At 41.1% G+C, this 24,611-nt stretch overlaps 1 long non-coding RNA gene and 1 pseudogene across 1 annotated transcript in view; one reads left to right on the forward strand and one right to left on the reverse strand.

Moving 5' to 3' along the window:
- Positions 1-601: 601 nt before the first annotated feature.
- Positions 602-3,061, reverse strand: LOC131828146 (large ribosomal subunit protein uL10-like; annotated as a pseudogene).
- A 15,382-nt stretch (positions 3,062-18,443) lies between these two features.
- LOC131828147 (uncharacterized) overlaps positions 18,444-24,611 on the forward strand; it is a 148,933-nt gene continuing 142,765 nt past the window's right edge. The window contains exon 1 of the long non-coding RNA XR_009352255.1: positions 18,444-18,562. This is a non-coding gene — a long non-coding RNA (uncharacterized LOC131828147). The remainder of the gene's footprint in view (positions 18,563-24,611) is intronic.

Consider the following 24,611-nt stretch of genomic DNA (forward strand, 5'->3'; position numbering starts at 1 on the left):
TATTGACTCAAAGAGCCCCATGTTATCAACAGAACTTTCATACTACAGTAGAGTTTTGTAATATGCAGTAAGGAAGTGTTAGTAATTGCGCAGACAGTCCTAGGAGTCTTGGTCTAAGAAGACAATCCTCCAGGGGCTGATGCCCTTCTAAGCAAATTCTATTAAGAATGGAGGTTTATTTTTTTATTATTTTATTTCCACATCATCCTCTACATTATAAGTGAAACCCATACCTTAAATATAAAATTGTCTGGTACAAGTTATTTTTAAAAGTTCACTTTGATTTTTTTTTTAAATTTTATTTATTTATTTGACAGACAGAGATTATAAGTAGGCAAAGAGGCAGTCAGAGAGAGGAGGAAGCAGGCTCCCTGCTGAGCAGAGAGCCGGATGCGGGGCTCGATCCCAGGACCCTGGGATTATGACCTGAGCTGAAGGCAGAGGCTTTAACCCACTGAGCCACCCAGGCGCCCCCAAAAAAGTTCACTTTGATTTTTGAAGCAAGATTGTATGATAGAGTTTCAGTCCTGCATTTAATTAATTAACTAATTAAAAAGATTTTATTCATTTATTTATTTTAGATGGAGGGTTCTGGGGACAGAATGCACATGCGAGCCAGGTGGGGGAAGAGGAAGAGAGAATCCCAAGCAGGCTCTGCACTGAGCATGGAGGTCCCCGTGGTGCTCAGTCACATGACCCCTAGATCATGACCCTAGCCAAAATCAAGAGTCAGATGCCCAACTTACTGAGCCACCCAGGCACTCTAGTCCTGCATTTTAAGAGTTCGACCCACTTCCCACCTCTTAAGAAACTTCAGCTTCTGTCTGCCTGACCATTCCCAACATGCTTAGGGGAGCTGGTTTCCCTGAGTGTGCCTAGGGTGCTCCGTGTTTGCCTGGCCATCCTCATAAGTCCCACAAAATCCGGTGCCTTATGGCAAAAAAAGCTTGATGTTTTCTCTCTGGGCAGCATTGGACAGTAGAATGCATACCTGACCAATGCTGCTGTGTAGCATCTCTTGGGTCCTGCTGATGGAAAGACTTCCTTTTGGCTGGACTGATAAAAAATTCAGTATCCTGAGGACCCAGAGGCTGCCACACTACACTTCCTTCCCCATTCTGACTTCTCAACCATCATTACGTACTGCCTGAAGTGTTGAAAAAGATTTATCTTCCCTCTTTGGCTGGAGGCACTCCCTTCCATTCCCATTGGATTTGAGAAGTTGGAAACAGGCATCAAACCCCACTTGTCCTTTTATTGTGTTGTGTAAGTCTGTTTTCCTGTGTAAAGGTAAAAAAGAACCTGTTCTTGGTCTTACCTGAGACCTAGAAAATTCATCTTAAATCAGGGTCATTCCTTCCATCTGATATGGTCATTGTGATCTCATTCCATTCATTATCTTATTTCTCAGTCCTCTTCTTGATGGGTCAGTTCTCTTCCTTCTGATTTTTGTGGGTACATGACATCAGAAGTTACACAAATGATTACAAAATAGGTGGGAAAAAAGCAAAGCTTTCTTTTTTTTTTTTTAATAGAACTTCCTTTTTAAGCCATTATTCTCACTTGGCAGTGGAAAACGATCTTGTCACCTTTATGTATTCTAGTCAACTGCATTATAAATGTTTCTTTTGTGTAAATGTTCAGTCAGATTTGCATATTATTATCTTAGCTGTTCTGAGTTCTGTCTCCCGGTCTTCTCTTTTCCCTATTATTGGTCCTGCTTCTGTTTCACTGGGCTCAAGGTTCTGTTAGCTGGCAGTGGTAAGAAGAGAGGGAGTTTGCTTATGTGGAGAGCATATGGTGTGGCAGCATACAGGCTGGTCCCCTCCCTTAGTCTTGCCCAGGTGCCAGTGCAGTCCAGCTGTTGATGTCTGTAGCTGAATTTCTAGACATGGAGGATGCCCAGCATTGGCTCTTCTCTTTGTCATGGTAGATGATCTTCTGTGTCCAACTGGTACCATTTATAGCATAATGCAGGGGATCCTGTAGAGGCAGCATTACCCCCGCACCCTTTTCAAGTTTTTGCTAGTGTGGTTCTCTTCATTCTTTTTTTTTTTTTTTTTTTTTAAGAGAAGTATGACTTTATTTTCTTGTTTCACAAATAGATTTGGCTGAATTGGTTGCTTTCTGGCGATTAGTCAAGGAGACCAAATCCCATATCCTTGTCCAACTCCTCCAACTCTTCCCTTGTTTCGACCTTGGCTGGGGCTGTGGCAGGAGCAGGTGCAGCAGTGGTGGCCGTGGCCACAGGGGCATCAGCCACAAAGGCAGAAGGATCAGCTGAGAAGGCCTGAACCTTTGCAGTGGGAAGGGGTCATCAGCCTCTGCAGACAAAGCCAGGACCCACTTGTATCCATTAATGATAGAAAGGGGCACTGATGCCACAGCTGGGTAGCCTGTCTGCAGACATACACTGACAACATAGTGGACACCGTCCAGGAAGTGAGAATGCAGTTTCCTCAGTGTTGTCGGGCACTTCAGGGTGTTTGCCATTGTCAAACACGAGCTGGATGAGCAGCTCACAGGAGAAGGGGGGACATGTTCAGCATGTTCAGCAGTGTGGTTTGCGGGCTCCCACTTTGTCTCCAGTCTTAATCAGCTGCTTATCAGTCAGGATTTCACTGGTGCCCTTGAAGACTTCCGTGGTGATGCCTAGAGCCTGGAAGATAGAAGACTTCTTGGGCCTAGACCAGTGTTCTGGGCTGGCATAGTGACTTCACAGAGGGCTATGGCACGAGCTGGCACCTTGCTGGCCGGCAGCATGTCCCTGATCTCAGTGAGGTCCTCCTTGGTGGGCACAAAGCGCATATTCCCCCGGATGTGAGGTAACAGTTTCTCCAGAGCTGGTTGTTCTCTAGGTGCCTTTGGAGGGGGCTTGTGCATCACGGTGTTCTTGCCCATCAACACAACAGCCTTCCCCGGAGGGACATGAGAATATGCCGCATCTGCTTGGAACCTACATTGTGTGCTTCCACAATGAAGCATTTTGGATAATCATCCAAAAGTTGGATGATCTTAAGGAATTAATGGACTTCCATCCTGCCTTGTCTTCCCTGAGCATCAAGGTGGTGTGTCAGGAGTTGTCACATAGTGATGAAAGACAATGTTATTCTCACAAGGGTGCCTGGGGAGACCCCCCTCATTCTTTTGGCTGGCCTCTTTTGGGACTGAATCGTCTTACCAGATACTTTCAAGTGCCTATTCTAAGTTCACAAAAGACCTGGAAAATCCCCACTCCCTCAGAGTTCCTGTTTAGGAAACCAGAGGTGATGGTTACTTGTTCCTTCTCCTCTCTGCTGACCCTTTTCCTAGGCCTGCCCGGCATCCTATTAGGCCTGCTACTTACCACCAAAGTGGTTGGCAATCCCCTCTATCCAAAATCACCCTCACACTTCTGGGGAAATGCTCTTAGGCACCCACCCTCCCCTTGGGAGTACAGTAGAAAGTGAGGCATGGGGTGTCCCAAATATGTGTTTTATTATTATTTTTTTAAGTATGATTTTCCAACTTGTTGTGTATTTTGTCCTCTGGAAGAGAAGGATAGGAACATAGAATAAATCTTCATGTCCTCTCCTGACTGTTTTTATCTTACAACTAGCTAGATATGCACCGAACAGTTTGTATTCTGAGTCTGTGTGAGTGTGCATGAGTGTGTGTGTGTGTGTGTGTGTGTGTGTGTGTGTGTGATGGGTGTTTGTTTTGAAAGTAGAGAGTTGTTAAGGGGAGGAGGGAAGCTGAAATCATCACTCTGTGTTTCAAGTTGCAGGTTGATAGAGATGACCCATTAGGGAAAAAAGACTTGATATATGGAGAGGGGAGAGCATTGCTGGAATGATAAAGAGGGAATGGTAGCTTGTGCTCTGTCTGCCTACCTGAACCTTTTGTCTTTTGCTTTTCAGTTGAAAATTTCCTGTCTTGTTCACTCTTGCCTGATTATTGCTTTGGGTGTTCTGAATAATGTAGCAGAGCCCTTAATTAAGGATCAGAGAAGATATCAAAACGTTGGAGAGGTCCATATTTTGGACTTCCTAGATTTTTCCCAACAGCTTTGTGTTGTGAGTTTAAAGTAGCAATATTCAACCAGGAGAAAGCAATAAAAGCTTACAGATAATCATGGTTAGGTTTGTAGATTGATTGTTTTCCTGAACGAAAATGTGAACTTCTCCCATAATGGTAATTCTTAGTGCTATAGTTGGGGAAAACAGTTGGGGCATGAACTCAGGATAAGTATAGAGGACCAGAGGATCCACATCAGAACAAGTTAGAGAGTATCTTATTGAAAATTATATTGTTTTTAAGTCCAGTGAATTGTTGTAACATCACATTGAGGAATAGTCTCACAACTCCCTTATACAGCAGTCTTTCCTGTCTGGGATGAACTTGTGCATCTGTGCTTTGCTTTCCAAGAATGAAAATTATGCTCGTTTTACAACTGCATAAAGCTTAGCATAATTGTGCAGGTAACTGCTTTAAAATACTGTTCTACAAAAATGCTATCATTCTAAGCTCAGAAAGAAAGGGGCAGGAAATCTCCTTAGGCTTCAACTGCTGAGTACCCAGAGACCTTAATATACTATTTACATATCAAGAGTCAGAAGTGGGTTTCTTTTAGTGGAGGGATATGACAGACCAACAGGGTTGACATCAGAATGTTAGGAAGACACATTTGGGAACATCTAATAAAGAAAATGATAATGTTAGGAGATCTAGCAAGAAGGCAAGATGTCCCAAGTGGAATGAAAGAGAAGGTAGGCAGGAAGCTGTGGTGCGGCTGGAAGTTGAAAACCAGAGGGGAAGGTGGAATAGAGGTAGAGGGTAATACTAAAAAGGGGTCAGGTGTCCAGTGAGAAAGGCAAGCTGGACAGGTCTCACAGGTGGAAACAAAATGTTAGCTAGAATCCTGTAGAGAGGTTACAACTAAAGTGGTTAGTATCCAGGCAAGAAATTCGCTAACTCTTGTGGGGCATGAGAAGCAACAAATAACATGAGCTCAAAATAGAATTCTAAGCTCAAAGCATTTTAAGACAGAGACCAGATACAGGTCTTGATGTGATGGAGTTAAATAGGTTAATGTGGCTAAAGTGAATAATATGGTCAAATTATTCTAACACTCGGCTCTCTAGAATACTTCAAACACAACACACACACACACACACACACACACACACACACACTCATACATGCACACATGGAGGACTGAAAAATTAAAGAACAGAATGTTCACAAAATCTTAGAAGGAAAATATGAGTGATTTCATTTTCTTGTTACTTCTGTATGCTTTCTAAATTGTCTTCAATTAATGTGTTATTTAAAAAAAATAATATAAAAATAAAAAATAAATTGACCCAAATGAATTGCAGTGCATTTGCAGACAGTTTGAGAATTTGGTATTTTGTTCAGTGATTGGTGATTGATCTGCCTCTAAGGGGCACAGAGGTAAAACTAAATTATTGCAGGGCACAATAAATTCTCTTGGAATTGTGTAAATTTCCATATTCAGTCTGCTTGCCTTTTATTTTTTGCAGAAATTTCTCAACAGACTTGTAGAACAACCACTTTTTTTCTGAAACAGTCATTTAGGTTGGGTCTATCTGGGACAAGATGAAATAAGAGTTGGAAATTATTGAACTGAGGTGATTAATTGGAAGGATTCAAACTGAATAAATTAAGATTGGACCCCAATCCCAATCCCTGTACTCAGCTGGATGCTTTTTATTGGCCAATGGAGCCCATAATGGGATAATGGAATAGGAGAATGTTGGGCTTTGTTTTTTAGTTCATTTTGCAAATGAGAAAAGCCCTAGGCAAAATTCCTTTTGTTCTTAATGCCAAAATATTTCACCATTAACCCAACATAAAATGTATTAGATAATAATTTTTTAAAAATGCTGGACCAATAAACCTCATAATTTTTTAAACCTTGTAAAATTTAAAAATGTTTCCTGTCCCAAATATTTTCATTAACCCCAATGATAGAAGTAGAGCCAAATATATTAATAATGAAAAGATAAACAAATCCTTCTCAGTTAAAGCTTTTATTCATACCTCAGGAATTGGGTTATAAGAAAATAAATATTTGGTTACATGAATGAAATTGACTATTCAGATGTACTATACACACATATACGTGACTAATTTCAATTCTCTGGTCCAGTTGGAAAGTCAGTTTGAATAGCAGTCATGATTTTAACCTGTTCTTGTTCGTGTGCATCCTTTGAATTTTGGAAAGGCAGAGTTGCGTTAGGACAGTAATTGGATGCTTTGGCCATAGACTTGGATGTGAGAAAACTCACATGCTGTGTTTTTAATTAATGCAAGGCCAGTTATGTTTAGCAAGGGCTAACAAATGGGCCATTGTCATGTTTAGTAGAGTCATACCACCCTTACCCATGGGCTGGGTGGATAAAGATCACAAAGGAGCCCCTAAGGAATATGATGATGATGCTAAAAAGACCTTAAATGTGCTATTCCCCACATAAGCACCAATTGAGGTTGTAATATGGAATTTATCAGGACTCTGCTAATTACAGATCCTTTCTACCCTGTGCTGGAGTGGCATAACGTACCTCGTTTAATATTGTCATTAACGTGCTGTGAGCCCAGTGATTACTCCCGTCCATAAATACTCTCAGTGTGACCCCTAGGTGGGTAGTGGACATGTGCTTTTTGATTCAGGTATTGGCTCTTTCATGAAGACTCTGGATGAACTTATTCAGGGGGAACAGAATTTAGTTGTTAGGAGGACAGGTCTGGGATGGTTAGGCCAAAGTAGCTGCTTTCATTTATGTTTTCCCATATTTAATGTTCCACTTAACAGATGCAACTCCTGATAACCCCAGCCCAGGAGTATACATGTACTGTTTTTTCCTATTGCTCTCCCATATATTCCCACAGGCTTTCTTGCGTCTAGACGGTGGTTGTGAGACGGCCCTCATCATTCCTCTTTTATGGGTGTGTGTATGGACACTGGACCCCAGCATCCCTGCCTGCTGTGGCCTTGGCTCGCCGGTGGCTCCATCACTGCTGTATTGGTACTGGTGCATTGACTGGGTATAGGTGCTGAGCCTGGCAGAGAACTTGAGTCCTTAGAACGGCTTCCCTAAACTTCCGTTCCAGAGTGGAGTATCCTTTCATTTTCTTTTTCCTTGTGGGGGTTAAGCTGCTAAAGCCCAGGGTCCAGGCTATATGGAATCCCACAGAAGCCCTTGGCCCTTTCTGTATGATCTTTTATTTTTTGTTCTAAGCAACTGGTAGAACCTAAACAAGTTTGTCTTCATGCCTTCTCCATGTCCTCCTGCATCTGTCAGTTTAGGATCAACTCTCAGATTCCCTAACCAGTGAGTGCAGAGCCAGCAGAGATGCCTGCAGTAGCTTCTCATGAGCTGCTATGAGCTGACACCAGCTCACCACTGTTCATGGGTATCTCACACTTTGTCCTGTACTCCTACTTCCAATTAGAAAGGAAGTTAAAATTCAGGGGAGTCAACAGTACAAAGGCGTACCTTTCTCAATGCAGTAGAAATGGCCCAGAAAGTTGCACCTGAATAGAATATTTATTAATCATAAGGGAGGTCATTATTTCAGAGAAAACTGTAGTGAAAAGCTTAGTAAAGCAAAGATTTAAAAAAAATAGGTATTTTTCAAAATAAATCGTGTCTCCTGATTTATCTGATTTATACACTTGGAGTTTATGTTTCACATTTTCTTTAAAGTAATACATGCCTATAAAACTAAAAAAAACCTTAGCGATTTATGGGGGTTGGGGCTTGAGCACGGAGCTTTCAAGAGTCTTTCATTTTTTCAGTTGTCTCCTTCCCTTTAGAGGAAAGATGACTGGTTTCTTTGGCAGGTTTTGACAGGCACCTAGGAGTCACCTGCAAGGACATGTTGTTTTCTGTGGGAGAATCTGCATTTCTGTTTCGTCATGCACATCCTCTGTTCCTTTGAACAGAGGCATAAGAAAGTAGGAAAGCTGGATTTGGGTGCTGGTTTTACTCTAGATTGGCTGCATGATTTGAACAAATCAGGTGACCTCTCTGAGTCTCCTTTTTAAAATCAGTAAAGTGAGAAGAGTGCCTAAAGACTGCTAGATTTGGATCTGGTGGTGCAGTAAAAAACAAAAACAAAAACAAATGAGTGTCCATCTTTGAAACCACCATCAAATCATGATTCACATTCAAATGCTAACTGCTAAGGACTCATGTGCATTTATGAGGGCAAAAAAACCGGCACAGAACTTTTGGGAAACTTACATATTTAACAGAGCTAAACGACTCATGCCTAGTAGTGGCAAACTGCATTCTTGAGTAATGGTGGAATATATTTTCTCAGGTGATAGCTTAAATTCAGTTCAACTGGGACTTAATTAAGGAGTGCTGGCTGTAGTCATGAGCAGTTCTGTGGAATAAAATCACTGAAGAAATAGAAATTCTCCAGAAAGCAATGCTAGTCTTTGGTATTGGAGGAATAATCTGGTTTAGTTAGTTTGGGTTCTTAAATTTGAAGGAAATTCAAGCCTCTTTTGAATGGACCAGGGGTGAATCCCAGTGGTGTCGGCCTTTTGGAAAGAGCCAGGGAAGTTGATTTTGTGTCTGGGCTGTTGGGCAAGTTCCCGAAACCAATTTTCTGCTGGAAACAATGTGTATCCTTCTGGCTACAAGCTGCTTGAGCAATGAGCTGTCACATTTCAATGCAGAAACCTTTTGTTTGGCAACGAGATAATTTTAGTTCTTATTCTATCAGGAATCTATTTAGAAATTTAGCATAAATGCATTTGGAGTATACCAGCTTCTTCACAGGGGACTTAAGGTCCAGAGCAAATCATTGTGTGTGTGTGTGTGTGTGTGTGTGTGTGTGTTTCTTTCTCATCTGCCCCTCCTTCTCTATGCCATGTTTTGATACAGGATAAAGAACACCAAGGGCAACCTTGAAAGGTGGTTCCCAAAGCACAGTATGTGCCAAGCGCAGGGAAGCACATCCATTCCTCGCTTTACTGATGGAGGTCAGAGAATGATTTAGAAGCTGAATCTTTGTGTATCCTTGCTGAGGTTTTGTTGGCATCTACTGGCTTTTGCATTAGATAAGCTTTATCAGCCTTCTCAGCTTTAAACATCTAAGATGCTAAGACAAAACTGAAGTACTGTAAGAGATCTGCTTGGGTTGAAATTGCTCAGAGGTCTACAAAGACAGACTTTCCAATCCTCTTTATTTTTATCTTTGGTTTTTATAGTATAAAATATTGCCCGTTTGTTCTTACATGGGACTAGAATGGCATTCAAGCACATTTTCCAGTATCATTTTGTGATACTCTATTGCTTATGCAAGGAAAAACAGGCACAACAAAATTGCATTGCTTTTAAGGTGGCTTCCATGCGTAGAGCATAGAGCATTGAGCATAGAGCTTCATGTAGACTGTAATCTGAACAGAACCATGGTGTCTTCCTTTCCAAGAAATTCCTGTTCATTTACCTTTATTTATGTATTAATAGAGACCAAACTGCAGCTTTCCTTTACATTTCCTTATATTTTTCTCTGTTCACCTAACCTTTCAACAATGCTTTTGAATTCAACAGAGCGTGTAATTATTGCACCATATAGAAACAGTTGGGGGAAACAAATGACATAGTGAAAAAGGTATAATTTTTGGTGGTAAGTCATCCAGAAAAACGTGCAAAGAATGTTCAATTTATTTTAAATATCTTAATACCATTGCCTTTTTTTCTTTCAATTGTGCACATTAAATTCTTTGTGTGACACATGAAAAATTATTAAACACAAGCTTATATAAAAATGCCATAGAAGTTGCTATAAAAATTAAAATGTTCCAATTTAAATGACAATAGGAAACCAGCAGGGTTTTAGGCATTTATTTTCTTGGCTCAGTTATGTGACTATAACTAGAGCCCAGACATTTTCGTTTGTCAGCAGCTCAAATAACTTATGTTCTTCAATCTTAGAAAGATAAAAAGGTGAGATTCTGGCCTTATGAAGCTCCATCATGAAGTAAGAAGAGAGAGAGGGAGTGCGTGTATGTGTGTGTGTGTGCAGGTCCATATGTTTGTGTGGTGGTAGAGTGGAAGCGTGCTGACACTTTGATATTAATTTTATCAGAAAGACCGATGTCCAGAATATAGCCCTGTAGCAATGTGAAAATAATGCACTCACAGTCATGTTATCGCATGTATTTTTGTGTATATGTATATGTATACCTTGTAAATTTTTAAATAGCATGCTGACATTTAATTTGGGAGTTAAGACTTTCAAAATAAGCAGATGTATCATAAATGGGGAAACATTATTTTGAAATGTCTACTTCATTTTTTAGTCTATTTGGCTTTTATTAAATCCCAGTGCTCAGCTATGGATTTCTCCCATGTTTTAGCTCAGGTGCTCCCAACACTGGATACCGTAGAATCATCTGGGGAACTTGAAAAAAAAAATTCCAACGCCAAGACTCCATCTCTGGTGATTCTCATGTAATTGGTCTGGGAGTGGAGTTGGGCGCTGCTAATGTTTAAAAACTCCCTTGAGGTGTCTAATATGCAGTCAGGGTTGACAGCTACTGCGTTAGCCGTGTGTTGACAAACAGTCATGGGCAATATCTAACAATCACCACATGGTGATCTTGAGTTCCCAGGGATCTTTCCTGCCATGGTGACTGTGGAGACCTAGAAAAGCTGGGGTCTGCAAAAGGGTGCCATCTCTAGTTTCAGGCAAAAAGAACCAGGAAGGCAATGCAATGGAAATGACTCAGGAAGAATTAGGCATTCGGTGACGAACACAAGGTTATAAGCCAAGGTGGAGTCGGGCCTTGAGGCAGATCCTCTGGAGTGAGAGGGTTGAATGTGAGTCTTTGGAGTCAAACTGCCGCCATGGCTGTGTTGGCTCCTATGTTAACCGGCTGGTTGAATGATGATGGGGGTGTCATTTATTTGTCAGTCTGGTAACGACTTTGGAACTCCTTACTTTTAAGCCAGTTGTCTTTTTTTTTTTTTTTTAAAGATTTTATTTATTTATTTGACAGACAGAGATCACAAGTAGGCAGAGAGGCAGGCAGAGAGAGAGGGAGGGAAGCAGGCTCCCTACTGAGCAGAGAGCCCGATGCTGGGCTCAATCCCAGGACCCTGAGATCATGACCTGAGCCGAAGGCAAAGGCTTAACCCACTGAGCCACCCAGGCGCCCTGAGCCAGTTATCTTTGGGGAAGAAAAATATAGCACCACTCTCAGTCTTAATGTGGCGGGTCTTAGTTGTTTAATCTCTTTAGGCTCAGGTTTTTATCCCTATAAAACGGAGATAATTATTATGTCTACTGTATAGGTTGTTGGTTGAGAGGATTAAATGATGTAATAAGTGTAAAATCTCTTGTGACAGTACCTCACACATAGTATCTCCTCAATACTCTTGTTATTTTTATTATTACTACTTTTGTTATTTGTGCACTCTATTCTCTTTCTGTTTTATTATGCCATTTACTGAGATTTGATATATAAATCTCAATTTTTTTCTCATGACCTGGAATCTTTTGCTCCTAGGAGAGGACACTAAATCATTCTTTTCCTTAACACTTAATCTGAATGATGGTTAGTTTTTTGTTTTCCTTAATAACAATTCCTTGGATGGCTTCAGTTGCCTTTTCTCTTAAGTCAACTACACATGTAGAAAATATGTTTCTTATTGCTTCCTTTTCCTTATGTTTTGGAAATAAAAGAGGTTAGATATAAATAGAATTACTATATATTTATATAAGTGCTTTGAAAATATAACCATTGCTTTAATAATATTAACTATTTTATGCTGCTTACTATGTGCCAGGTATAATTTAAAGTGTTTTACATAAAATATTTTGAAGACTTTTTATTATGGGAAATTCTAAACACAAACAGGAGTACTTGTAGATGGAGAGTGTATGAATCTCCTCATACATATGTTTCATTTTTAGCTATTATTCCCTCATGGCCAGTTTTGTTTTGTCTACAGCCCTTCAACCCTACTATCTTTTTCTTTTTTTTAAAGATTTATTTATTTATGTATTTGACAGAGAGAGAGATCACAAGTAGACGGAGAGGCAGGCAGAGAGAGAGGGGGAAGCAGGCTCCCCACTGAGCAGAGAGCCCGAAACGGGGCTCGATCCCAGGATCCTGGGATCATGACCTGAGCTGAAGGCAGAGGCTTAACCCACCGAGCCACCCAGGTGCCCTCAACTCTACTATCCTAATATCATTGTTCTCTAAGTAGTTCAGTATGCATCTCAAAAAGATAAAGACTTTTTTTTTTTTTTTTTAAAGATTTTATGTATTTATTTGACAGAGAGAAATCACAAGTAGATGGAGAGGCAGGCAGAGAGAGAGAGGGAAGCAGGCTCCCTGCCGAGCAGAGAGCCTGACGCGGGACTCGATCCCAGGACCCTGAGATCATGACCCAAGCCGAAGGCAGCAGCTTAACCCACTGAGCCACCCAGGCGCCCCTCAAAAAGATAAAGACTTTTTAAAAAAGATCTCACAGTACCAATATCACACACAAATGTGATCCTTAAAAAAACTTAGGTGTTCAGAAATTTTAGTATCCCTGTCTTACAAATGAAGAAATGGAGGCATAAAGACATTAAGTAACTTCCCCAAGGTCACACAGCTAGTGAGTAACAGAGGTGGAAGTTGAAACCTGGTGGTCTGCTTACATGGTCTGCATTTTTAACCACTTTGATGTCCCAGCCTCTCAGATGAAAATAATGAAGTGTACGATAATTATTTCTCAATGCATGTGAGGTTTCAGCGTTCTTAATATCTTAATTAGATGGGTGTCCTATTGGGCATGACGATCCAAGTTTTTTCTCTGCAGTTGCATGGACTTGACTTAGGTTTCAGATAGACTTGGGTTTGAATTCTCGCTCCATCTCTTATTAGCCATGTGACACTGTGCCCATTATGTATCCTATATAAACTACACTTCTGTTGTCTATTATATGATGGTATAACAATACCTAACTCATGAAGAGGTAGTGAGTTGAAGTATGCAGAATGCTTTGTGCAGTGCCTGGCACATGGGTACTTACACACTATTACACAGGTGCATAAATTAGGTATCTTTAGGTAGACAGGTGTATATTTCCAAGTGTTGTTAAGTATTTAAATGCTAACATTCAGAAGTGGTTGTTTTGTTTTGTTGGGGTTGGGGGCAGGCAGACAGAGAGGGAGGGGGGAATCTTAAACAGGTTCCAAGTTCTGGGTGGAGCCTAATACAGGGCTGATCTCACAACCTTGAGATCATGACTGGAGTCAAAATCAAGAGCTGGATGCTTAACTGACTGAGCCACCCAGGCACCCTCCCCTGCTTTTTTAAACCTTTGAACCACGTGGTGTACTTGATTGGATTGGTTCTCCTGACTTGACTGGTTAGGCAGCGGTCCCTTAAATGGTCAAGGAGTACCTTGATGAAGACTTTGTGCAGCTGATTTAGAAATGCCTCCTCGTTTACCACTGGAAAGCTGTGGCCTTGTTAAAGCAAAATAAATGTTTTAATATATTAGCCCATATAAGCAAAGGAATATAATTTTCAATGAATGATGCCTCTCCCTTTGAGCTACTGTAAAGTCATTTGTCAACATCGATCTCCAGAATACAGTGAACGTTCTCACAGAACATGCATGTACATCTTTTGTTGCTGGCTTTTCCCACAGCAGCCTTCAGCTGGAACCCACACTGTGAACAAAAGGATAGAGTGTGAAGAATGTTAAGACCAGGGGAGTGTAAATATGTGTGTGGGTGGGTGTGGGAGTCCCTGTGTATAACTGCTTTCTATAATTAAATGCAAATTGTTTATTAATTACCTAGTATTTTGGAATTTATGTGCATTCCTATACTTTGCTAGTTTGGATAATCAGGGGTTGATCACACACAGACTTAGTTTAGGGTATTTCTCCTCTGCTCTGTAACATCTGATATTTAGAAACAGTATCCCCTAATAGATCTTTTTTATTTTTCCTGTGTTCATATTAGTGTTTCCTAGGATTTACTTTGAACAATTCAACCTTGTCAAAGAAGAATCATGCTTTCCCAATATTATACTTAATTGTGTGCACTGTTACTTCTAACGCGTGTGATTTATGTACCTTGCACACTTTGTCAACAGTGGCATTCCTTTTCATACTCCCACGAGGTAAGAATAACACCTTATAACCTTGGTCTCTCTCCTCTCTCTTCTTTGTTAGGTAAAAATGAAAGGGTTATTTTGATTTATAAGTAGCAGCTTAGCTTTGCTCTCACCTTCAAGATATCCTTGCACAGCGAAGAAAACAAATATATTTTGCTCTATAAATGTTATATTAGAGAGTTTTCTTCACATGTCCTTGAACTTTCCGCCCCTTGCTTTGGAACCCCTCCCTCACCGTGGAAAGGGAGAAGTGTAGAGGATGTGGATTCTAGAAAATTCTCTGTTGAAGCCAGGTTTCTTGCCTCCAGCAGTGTGTATCTGGGGGACTGTTGCTTGCCTTTCCTATAGTTGTGACAAGGTAATAATTCATGCTCCCAGATCAAACACTTGACAGGGCTTGGATGTCAGGCCAACCTTTTAGACTTTTGTATTGACAGTTTCTAAATGAAATAAAGTCTGCAAATTATATTCACTCCTGGAAACTTGATCCTGGGCATAAAATTAGAAAATTGGGAATGGTTTGTACTTGGATGAGGTTGGTTTTGCATTCAGCTGATGTTTCATTTTATTTTTCTTTCTTTCTATTTGTCTGTCTATCCATCCCTATCTTTTTATAGTCACTTTTTTGAAGGTGATACTTTTTATACAAAAATGCATCAATTTTAGGTAGAATTCATTGAGGAATATATACATTGAGGTAAGCACCACCCTAACTAATTTATAGAGCATTTCTGTTATGCCTGATTTTTCCTTATGCCCCTTTCAAGGTGATAAGAGCACCTTCAGAGGCTGTCATTCTTAAATGCAGACACATCATCAAACCCCAGTTGTAACTGTATGGCTAAGACTAGCTTTACCTTAACAAAAGCAACATTCACTATAATTACTTTATTGTAAGTAGAAACATGCAGACACTGAAGGAGTTGCTGCTCTTGACTGGCAGGCAGCTGGGAGGAGGAGGGGAGGAAGGGGGGGGACGTCAGTGGATGTTGGGCAGCAGCTTCTCTATGGCAGTTAGCTCAGGATGCTGGCCTTGGCTTTCCAGGGACCTGGCTTTCTGTGCTTTAGCAAAAGGGATGAATTACCGCCGACATCTGCAATGAAGGACAACAAGATAACCCAAAGGGAAAAATGTCACATGTAGGAGAGGTCAGAGAGCCTTGCAGAATTGTTAATAAATGCAAGATTGGTAATTGCTATTCAACAAATGCAGGTTCGGTGCAGAGACCAAAATCTGCCAGGGAGTCCAAAGATGTTCAAGGTATGTGTGGTATGTGTTCCCAGGAGTTATTTTGGGAGAGTATGCAGAGTGTACAGAGTATACTGGTCAAGGTACTGACCCTTTAGTAAAGCAAAAGAATTGTGCCTGGGCAAGGCAAAGGTGGGACTTGATAGTGGTTGTTGTCGTGGGTGGGAGGGGTGAGAATGAAGGCCAGGAAGTGGCCATCCCAATTAAATGGGGTTTATCTTTGATGAGATAGGTTTGAGTTCTTTCCCCACCACATCTCTATGGGCGTTTGATAGTTTTCAGACAGCTCAATTATAGGATTTTGGTGCCTTTAGTGACTCAATCAATCATCTAGTAGTAAGGTGCAGGTTGTTTGCGTGCTGTGATGCGCTGATGAAGATGGCAGTGAGCTCTTTCACTACTAAAGAATGGTGGGATTGCAGCAGGGGAAACTCGAAAGCTATTTCCCATTTAAATTGCCTGCACACAATTGGATCACAAAAGAATAGTTGGAAGACAGAACAAGACAGAAGCCTCGGTTTTACCCATATGCCAGGCCTTACTTAATTTTGGTTATTCCATTTCAACTTGAAGTATGTGCAGCTTGGTCCAAAGACATCAAACAAGTAAGACTTCTCTGAAGAGTGGATTCAGAGCAGTTAAAATGGGATTATGTAAAGAAGCAGGGAGGATAGTGTAGTGATACTGTGGTAGAATTTCATGTCCAATTTCAGGATAATTTTCCAAAACAAGAGGATTCTAGGGATGCCAGAACATTGTGCAGAGTATCCAGCAGTAGTGGTCTACTGGTGTTTTCTACCACCCTCACAAGGAAAAAAGCTAGTGGGTGAGTTGATGCTACAGGCTTTCTAAGGATGCCTGAATTTCCCTTTGAGATTGTATGTCATCAGAATACAATCCATTGATTTTTATTTGGCATTCCTCTGACCCTCCTCAGAAAAGGAGTGAGCTATTCCTTTTACAGTGTATCAAAACATCCTTTATCCAGAACACATGTCTGCTTATTACTTTATATATTTTTAAAAAATATTTTATTTATTTATTTGACAGACAGAAATCATATGCAGGCAGAGAGGCAGGCAGAGAGAGAGGGGGAAGCAGGCTCCCTGCTAAGCAGGCAGCCTGATGCGGGGCTCGATCCCAGGACCCTGAGATCATGACCTGAACTGAAGGCAGGAGGCTTTAACTGTCTGAGTCACCCAGGCTCCCCTGCTTATTACTTTTTAAATAAGTAAATAGTAATTCTTAAATATGTATGCACTTTTTTCATACACATGTGCTTAAATTACAAACTTTTTGTTGTTTTCAGAATAAATTGCAGGAAACCACTGTGTTTGATGGTTATATTCCTCCTATGAACAGGCCTGTTATTTCACTTTTAGTACCTGCTAATTCTCCTAAGACGATTGTCTGCAATTCATTTCCCGGGAGACAGGGTATGAAAAATCCCAATTTGTCAGGATCAGAATATTATACAAGTTGAGAAATTTTAGTTATGTTTTTTTCCAACTAAAATAATTTCAATTAAGCAAAAAACAAAATAAAAAAAATCCAAAACATACAACCTTCCTTTCTAATTCTCCAAATCACATTTTGAATACAATCCCTTCTCTTCGCCTAACCTATGGAAAGACTAATTTTCTTCTGTTTTCAAACTTTACATGTGGCTGGATAATAAGGACCTTAACTTTCCATTTTACAGCTAAAGACCTTGACCTTTTGGTTCTAATAAAGAGTTATGAATCATGCCCTGCTAAAATGACCTCAGTACCCCCCTCCCCTCTTACCCCGATAAATTCCCTTGGTGGGTGATAAAACAATGGATTGAAGCAGACACATTTGGTCTCTGTTAAAGCTATTTACAGTGATTTCTCTGCAACAAGCATTATACTTAGGGTAACCAGATGCTCCTCTTTCAGGGTCCATCTTGTAACATATTCTCTCAGTATCCCAGGAAATCCTTGGGGATCAGCAAATTATCTTCTCGCTGCAGGTCCTATTATATAATTTAGCTCCATCCAGGAGAAGCTGTGAATATAGGGAGGGGGAAAAACACAATGGAAAAGCCACCTTTAATTAAAAAAAAAAAAAAAAAAAAGATAACCAAATACCATTTGCTTTCACTTTGTCCATTTGTTTAGCTTCCTACAGGGAGGGACGTTAGAGGTGGGCTGGCAACTGTCTGGAGGACATTAGTGCTTTTCACTCTTTGCTGTTTTGTTTCTAAAGGAGTACAAACTGCGTGAGCCATCTAGAGGGTTAGGAAGCAGCCTCAAGTTCTCTTAGAGTTATTCTGTGGTCCAGTATTCTCAGTTTTCTGATAAACGCATTATGCACTTTTCTTTTGATGATGCTATAGCAATTAAAAAATCCTTAAAATCAACTTGCATGCTACCCTAGTCTTCTCTCAGAGCATTGGGCTTTAATGCTTCTAGGGCTATGTGTTTGAAGAAGACGTTTCTGAAGACCAGTGTATTTATTTACATACATTGTGGAAGATTCGAATGATCTGTTATAGAGTATAGTTTTTCAGTTGGATAGTTGGTATTCTGTTACATCTTGAGAGCTTCGGTACCCTCCATCTTTGTCCCTGTTCCCAAGGACTACTGCCTTTTTTTTTTTTTTTTTTTAAGACCAATAGTAAGAATAATAGCACTAAGAATAGTAAAAATAATAGCACTAAGAATACTGTTAAAACTGCATTCTGCTTGGGGCGCCTGGGTGGCTCAGTGGGTTAAAGCCTCTGCTTTTGGCTCAGGTCGTTATCTCAGGGTCCTGGAATTGAGCCCCGTGTTGGGCTCTCTGCTCGGCCTGGAGCCTGCTTCTCCCCCTCTCCCTGCCTGCCTCTCTGCCTATTTGTGATCTCTGTCAAATAAATAAACAAGATCTTTAAAAACAAAACTAAACAAAACTGCAGTCTGCTTTACTTCTTAGAACAGTTGAGTGCTTCTTTGTAAGCTCCCAGGAACGTGGAGAAATTCATCTTGATTCCTCCAGGTGAGTTGCCTAGGAGCCCAGAGAGGGCAGAAAGTGTATGGTAGCCCAGAGCTTTCTCCACTTTAGCCTCACTACACACCGTTGCTTCTGTTCTACAGGCGAATTGCACGGTTGCCAGCTATAGAAAACAGTATCCCCAGAACAGAACATCCAATTTCGTGGAGGCAAGGTACTTTTTTCCTTCTGTTTCAAGAATATAGTTTCCTTTTAGCAGTGATAGGAAAATGAGTACTGAGAATTATATGGCAACTTTCTTCTCACCACCTGTGAGAAGTCTAGTCTGTGGGAACAGATTTGAAAGAGAACAACTGTCTTGTTTCTGTTTCTTCAGGGGAGACATTAGTGTTGGAAATCAGATGATGCTGTACCCTAAAGCCATTTGGTATCTGTAGCAAAATGCCTGGCGAAAAGTAGGCATTTAAGTATTTGCTGAATTAAAATTTCTGTATTAAAAATATCTATGAACTGGTAGAAGAAAAATAGTGTTTAAAATATTAGGTTCTAATCATGGCTCTTGTAGGAAGGAGATGACATAATTAATGTCGATGCATGCACATACATTTGGAATGTTTATATACAGGCTATGGAGATTTCACATTTAATCCTTTTATGATTGGATGAAATTCCCTTGTTTTATATTTTGACCTTTGACTATTTCCTTTGTTGACTTTGGAACTCACTCTCAGGATCTAAGTTTCCTATATGTAAACATGCCATATTTGAAAATTATTTTGGAAACCTTGATATAATCTTTCAGAATTCAATTTTCTCAACTGAAATCTGCTTTTGGCCAAAAAAAAAAAAAAAAAAAAAAAAAAAAAAGGGAGATTGTCTGTGTACAGTTGAGGCATAATTCGAACAAGGTTGTTCTATCATTGTAATTAAATTTAGAGAAATAGAGAACAGCCCAAACCTCTAATATGATAGAAAAGTAACTACCAAGTTTGGTGAGATGTTACACTCAGAAAACTAAATTCAGTTTGGTTCAATTTTATTTAATTCAACTTTTGATTCAACATTTTGCTGAGTGATAGAAATACAGAGTTGACTTATGTGCAGTGTGTACCCTTCAGTAGCTCACAGACTGGTGGGAGGGTCATTGATTCCACTAGAATCTGTCCTCCACGAGAGCAGAACTTGGTTCTATTTATCTCTGTATCCCTACTGCCTAGCTTTTGGCACAGAGTTTGTGTTTCAGTCGGCTCAGGCTGCTGTAACAAAATAGCATAAACTGGGTCACTTAAATAACAGAAATTGATTTCTCACAGTTCTAGAGGGCTGGGAAGTCCAAGATCAAGGTGCCGGCAGATTTGGTGTCTGGTGAGGGCTCGCTTCCTGGCTTTCCTTCTTGCTGTGAGCTCACATGGTTTTTCTTTGGTGCGTGCTCATGAAGAGCGAGCCAGCTCTTATGGGGACTTTACCCTCATGACATCATTTGCACCAGTCATCTCCAAAGACCATCACATTGGGGTTAGGACTTCAATGTGTGAGTTTTGGGGGGATGCAGTCAATCCCTAATGGTAAGTGCTTAATTAATAACTTTTGAATATAAAAGAATGGATGGATGATTATGTTGAAGGAAGATTCTGATTATTGTGTATTTCTATGAGAAATGGTCAGTGGTAGGAAAACTGAGCTCACTTTTTCCTAAGTGAGGAATCATCATCTATATAAGGTCACAAATGTGGCCACATTTTCAAATTCTAGACTACAACCTGACATATTTGGATTCATTTTGGATATAAACTTCACATCACCTTAAAACAAAAACAAAACAAAAAAATCCTTCATATCACCTAGTGTTATCTTAGGGCCATCTTCCTGCAGGGGACAAAGCATAAATTAGTGACCTCTTTAAGATGGGTAAGTCTCTGGGAATTCTTTTGCAAGCACTGAATTACCAGTTCTTTGTCTCAGGAACAGGAAGAGTCCACCTTGTGGAAGGTGGCTTATAGCAAAAATGGCCTAGAAACTTTAGATCAACAGTAGCCCAACTGGCTGCAAAAAACAAGCCTGTCCCATAACTGCATCATTCAGAGCAGGTGGGTTTCTCTGCCAGAAGAGCGGCCACAAATAGAATTATAGCAGCCGGCCTCCTAACTGTTGTGATTGGATCCAAGAAGTGGTTAGTTAATCACCAAAATAAACTAAAAGTAAAGAGTCCTAAGAAAGGAGGCATGAAAACTTACATAGTTTATTTAAATGTACTTTAAAACATGAATACACAGGGGGCAACTGGGTGGCTCAGTCAGTTGAGCATCTGCCTTTGGTTCAGGTCATGAACCCAGGGACCTGGTGTCAGGCTCCCTTACTCAGCAGGGAGTCTGCTTCTCTCTCTGCCCCTCTCCCTGCTCTCTCTCTCAAATAAATAAGTTAACATATAATGCATTATTTGTTTCACGAGTACAGATCTGTGATTCATCAGTCTTACACAATACACAGCACTCAGCACAACACATAACCTCTCTACTGTCCATCACCCAGCCACTCCAGCCCTCCTACCCCTCTCCACTCCGACGACTCTCAGTTTGTTTCCTGAGAGTAAGAGTCACTTATGGTTTGTCTCCCTGTCTGCTTTCGTCTTCATTTTTTTCCTCTCTTCCCCTATGATTCTCTGCTTTGTTTCTTAAGTTTCACATGTTAGTAAGATAATATAATTGTCTTTCTCTGATTAGCTTATTTTGCTTTGCATAATACCCTTTAGTTCTATCTGCATCGTTGCAATTGGCAAGATTTTTTTATTTTTTTTGATGGCTGTTCAACTGATTTTTAAAAAAATTTTGTTAGAGATTTTATTTATTTATTTGACAGAGAGAGACATGAGAAAGGGAAGGCAAGTAGGGGGAGTGGGAGAGGGAAAAGCAGGCTTGCCGCTGAGCAGGGAGCATGAGGTGGGGCTGGATCCCAGGACCCCAGACCACAACCGGAGCCGAAGGCAGATGCCTAATGACTGAGCTACCCAGGTGCCCCTGCTCACCTGATTCTTGATAAAAATACAACCCCACAAGATGCAAGAAATGCATTCTACAAAGTAGTTAGCTGCTAGTGGGGAAAAAAGTTTAGTAGATTTAGCACAAGATTTGAGTGGCCCACAAAACTGTGTTACTAGCAATGATCCACACTGTGTGACAACAAGAAACAGCGTGTAAGGTTTTTATTGGGTGAAGATATGTGGTTCATAGTTTTAATATAATATTAAAGGAATTTCAAGAAAATGTAAAATACAGCACTTACTTAAGCTTGCTTGACAGCTCAAGAGGGATTTGTTTATTTGTGCCAGGAGAAACAGAATAGTATGAAGAGGACTTGATCTGGAGTTGGAAACCCCACATTCATGTCTCAGCTGTCACTCGTAACTGGATCAGGATGAGCTTCCCTTGAATCCTCTCAGTGTGCCCGGCTGAATGTCTGAAAGTTGTACCATGAATAAAGACAGACTTAGTCCATAGGGGCCCAAAATTATTACCATCATGAGAGGAGCTTTTGGAGAAGAGCATCAGTTTTGTAGGAAATTTACTGCATTGTTCAGAGCTCTCCATTACAAACAATAGACAGCGACTCCTTTTTTTTTTTTTAATTTATTTTTTTTCTCACCATAGCACATACCCTCCCCAGTGTCCATCACCTAGCCACCCCATCCTTTCTATCTCCTTCCCCACCAGCAACCCTCAGTTTGTTTCCTGAGATTGAGAGTCTCTGATGCTTTGTATCCCTCTCTGGTTTCATTTTGTTTCATCTTTCCCTCCCTTCTCTTATGATCTGTCTTGTTTCTCAAATTCCTCAATATCTGTGAGATCATGTGATAATTGTATTTCTCTGATAGACTTATTTTGCTTAGCATAATAACCTCTAATTCCATCCATGTCATTGCAAATGGCAAGATTTCATTTTTGATGGTGGCATAGTATTCTATTCCATTCCATGGGGCATAGTATTCCATAGGACTAACAAACATAGTATGTGGAACTCTGGAAGGAACTCTTTTATACATTAAATGTAACAAAATAGCTAACCTTTTCATCTTGGACTGCCAAGAACTGTGAAAGGCCTTCCTCCTGGGGGAGCTGGTGATGTCTGTCAGTGAGCTGATGGGCACCGGACCTGCCTGGCACCCTTTATCGAGGGTAGATGAGGCTCCTGAACCATATCTTTATCCATTCATCTGTTGTTGGACATCTAGGGTCTTTCCATAGTGTGGGTATTGTGGACATTGCTGCTGTAAACATTGGGGTGCATATGCCCCTTTGGATCACTGCATTTTTATCTTTGGGGTTAATACCCAGTAGTGTGATCGCTGGGTCGTAGAGTAGCTTTATTTTCAGCTTTTTGGAGGAATCTCCATACTGTTTTCCAGAGAGGCTGCACTAGCTTGCATTCCCACCGACAGTGTAGGAGGGTTCCCCTTTCTCCCTGCCCTTGCCAACACCTGTCATTTCCTGACTGGTTAATTTTAGCTGTTCTGACTGGTGTGAGGTGGTATCTCCTGAGGTTTTGATTTGTATTTCCTTGATGCCAAGTGATGTTGAACACTTTTTCATGTTAGACAGTGAGTCTTGAGTGACAAAGTAGAAAAAGAGTTTGTTTTATTTTAAAAAAAAGCTTATCACAGAAGGATGTGGGGCAAATGACAGAACACTTGGGAATGCTGCAGTGCCAAGACGGGCAGATCTGCCAGAATCAACACCTCAAATCATGCCCCAGAACTGGTCTTCAGCTGCCACCGAGACATAGATGCCATCATCTGTACCACTTCTGCTCCGGGGTGTTGGTTTTTATCCCAACCACAGCCAGTGCTGACACCGCTGTTGTCAGGGACTCAGCCTTGTGGCCACTGCTCCCTGCTGCCTCTGTGTGTGTGCGTGTGTGGGTGCATGGGAACGTGTGTGCATGCATGAGAAAGGGAGGTTGGGGGAGAGAGAGAGGGAGAGGGAGAGAGCACTATCCTTTCCTATTGAGTCCATAGATCCTGAGTTCAGTCCAGTGTGGCTGAGTCTCTTTTTGATTGGCTACTAGCTTGAGCCTAGTTATAAATAATACTAAGACAACTAGTACCTAGCATTTTTAGTATCAGTAGCAGGCTCTTCAGGTAGGAATGAACCAAACATAGAAAAAGTTTAGGTTCTGAGCTGCTAAAAGTGAATGTCACATATCCACCTAGGCATCAAACAGCCACTATCGAAGTCACCACAAAGGGCAGGAATCCTGAAAGTTGCATCCCGAAGTGAATATAAAGTGTCCAGAAAGGAGAATCAAGAAGACCTCTGTCCTCATGATAGGAGGCAAGCCACCGACCCCTCTAAGGCTTGAGGGAATTGTCTTCAGATGATAGCTTAGAACTGTAGTTTTCCAGTTGTTCTCAAGGTAAAGACAAGAATTGAGGTGGGTGTCCAGGCCTTAATTAGCACTTTCTAAGGGTGATGAATGAGAACTTTTATCTGCCCGCTGGAATGGAAATAGGAATAGGATGTATCCCTAATGGGATAATGGAGCTGTGCTACAGTGCTTTAATTTCCCAATTTTAGTGGAATTTCGGCAGCTGTGATTAACCTGACAAATCAAGGAGGGGATGGTTCGAAGGGATCCAAACAGCTGAGCCAACCTGGCACTCCTTCCTCAGCATCCTTGAGGGCCTCATCAGACAATGGCTCGGCTCCACTCTTGGTACAAATTCTCTGTCAGGCTTCCAAGGCAAGGTCCCAGTGATGCTGAATGCTGAAGCCGGGGCCAAGATTCTCCTGGCCGTGGTCCCCTAGTGTGCCCATGGAGGCTGTTTCTCATCCTCTTTTGGAATGGGCTGCAGCGGGGAAGATCTCATTTACAGATAACCAGCCAGCAGTTATCACACCCGAGGTGCCCTTCGGATTAGAGGCCATTTATATGTACAGCAAATATTTGTTGAACACCCACGATGTTCAGGGCACGGGGTTCGTACCTTGAGGGTGAGAGAGGGAAGAGGAGCGCTCAACCCTGACTTCAGGAAGGTGAAAGGAAAGGACTAACAAACATAGTATGTGGAGCTCTGGAAGGAACTCTTTTATACGTTGAATGTAACAGAAAATAGCTAACCTTTTCATCTTGGGCTGCCCGGGACTGTGAAAGGCCTTCCTTCTGGGGGAGCTGGTGATGTCTGTCAGTGAGCTGATGGGCACCGGACCCGCCTGGCCCCGTTTATCGAGGGTAGAGGAGGCTCCCGAACCTCAGCCTGGCTTTCTGGAATT

Source organism: Mustela lutreola, chromosome 3 (assembly GCF_030435805.1).
Source record: "Mustela lutreola isolate mMusLut2 chromosome 3, mMusLut2.pri, whole genome shotgun sequence".
Taxonomy (NCBI): Eukaryota; Metazoa; Chordata; class Mammalia; order Carnivora; family Mustelidae; genus Mustela; species Mustela lutreola.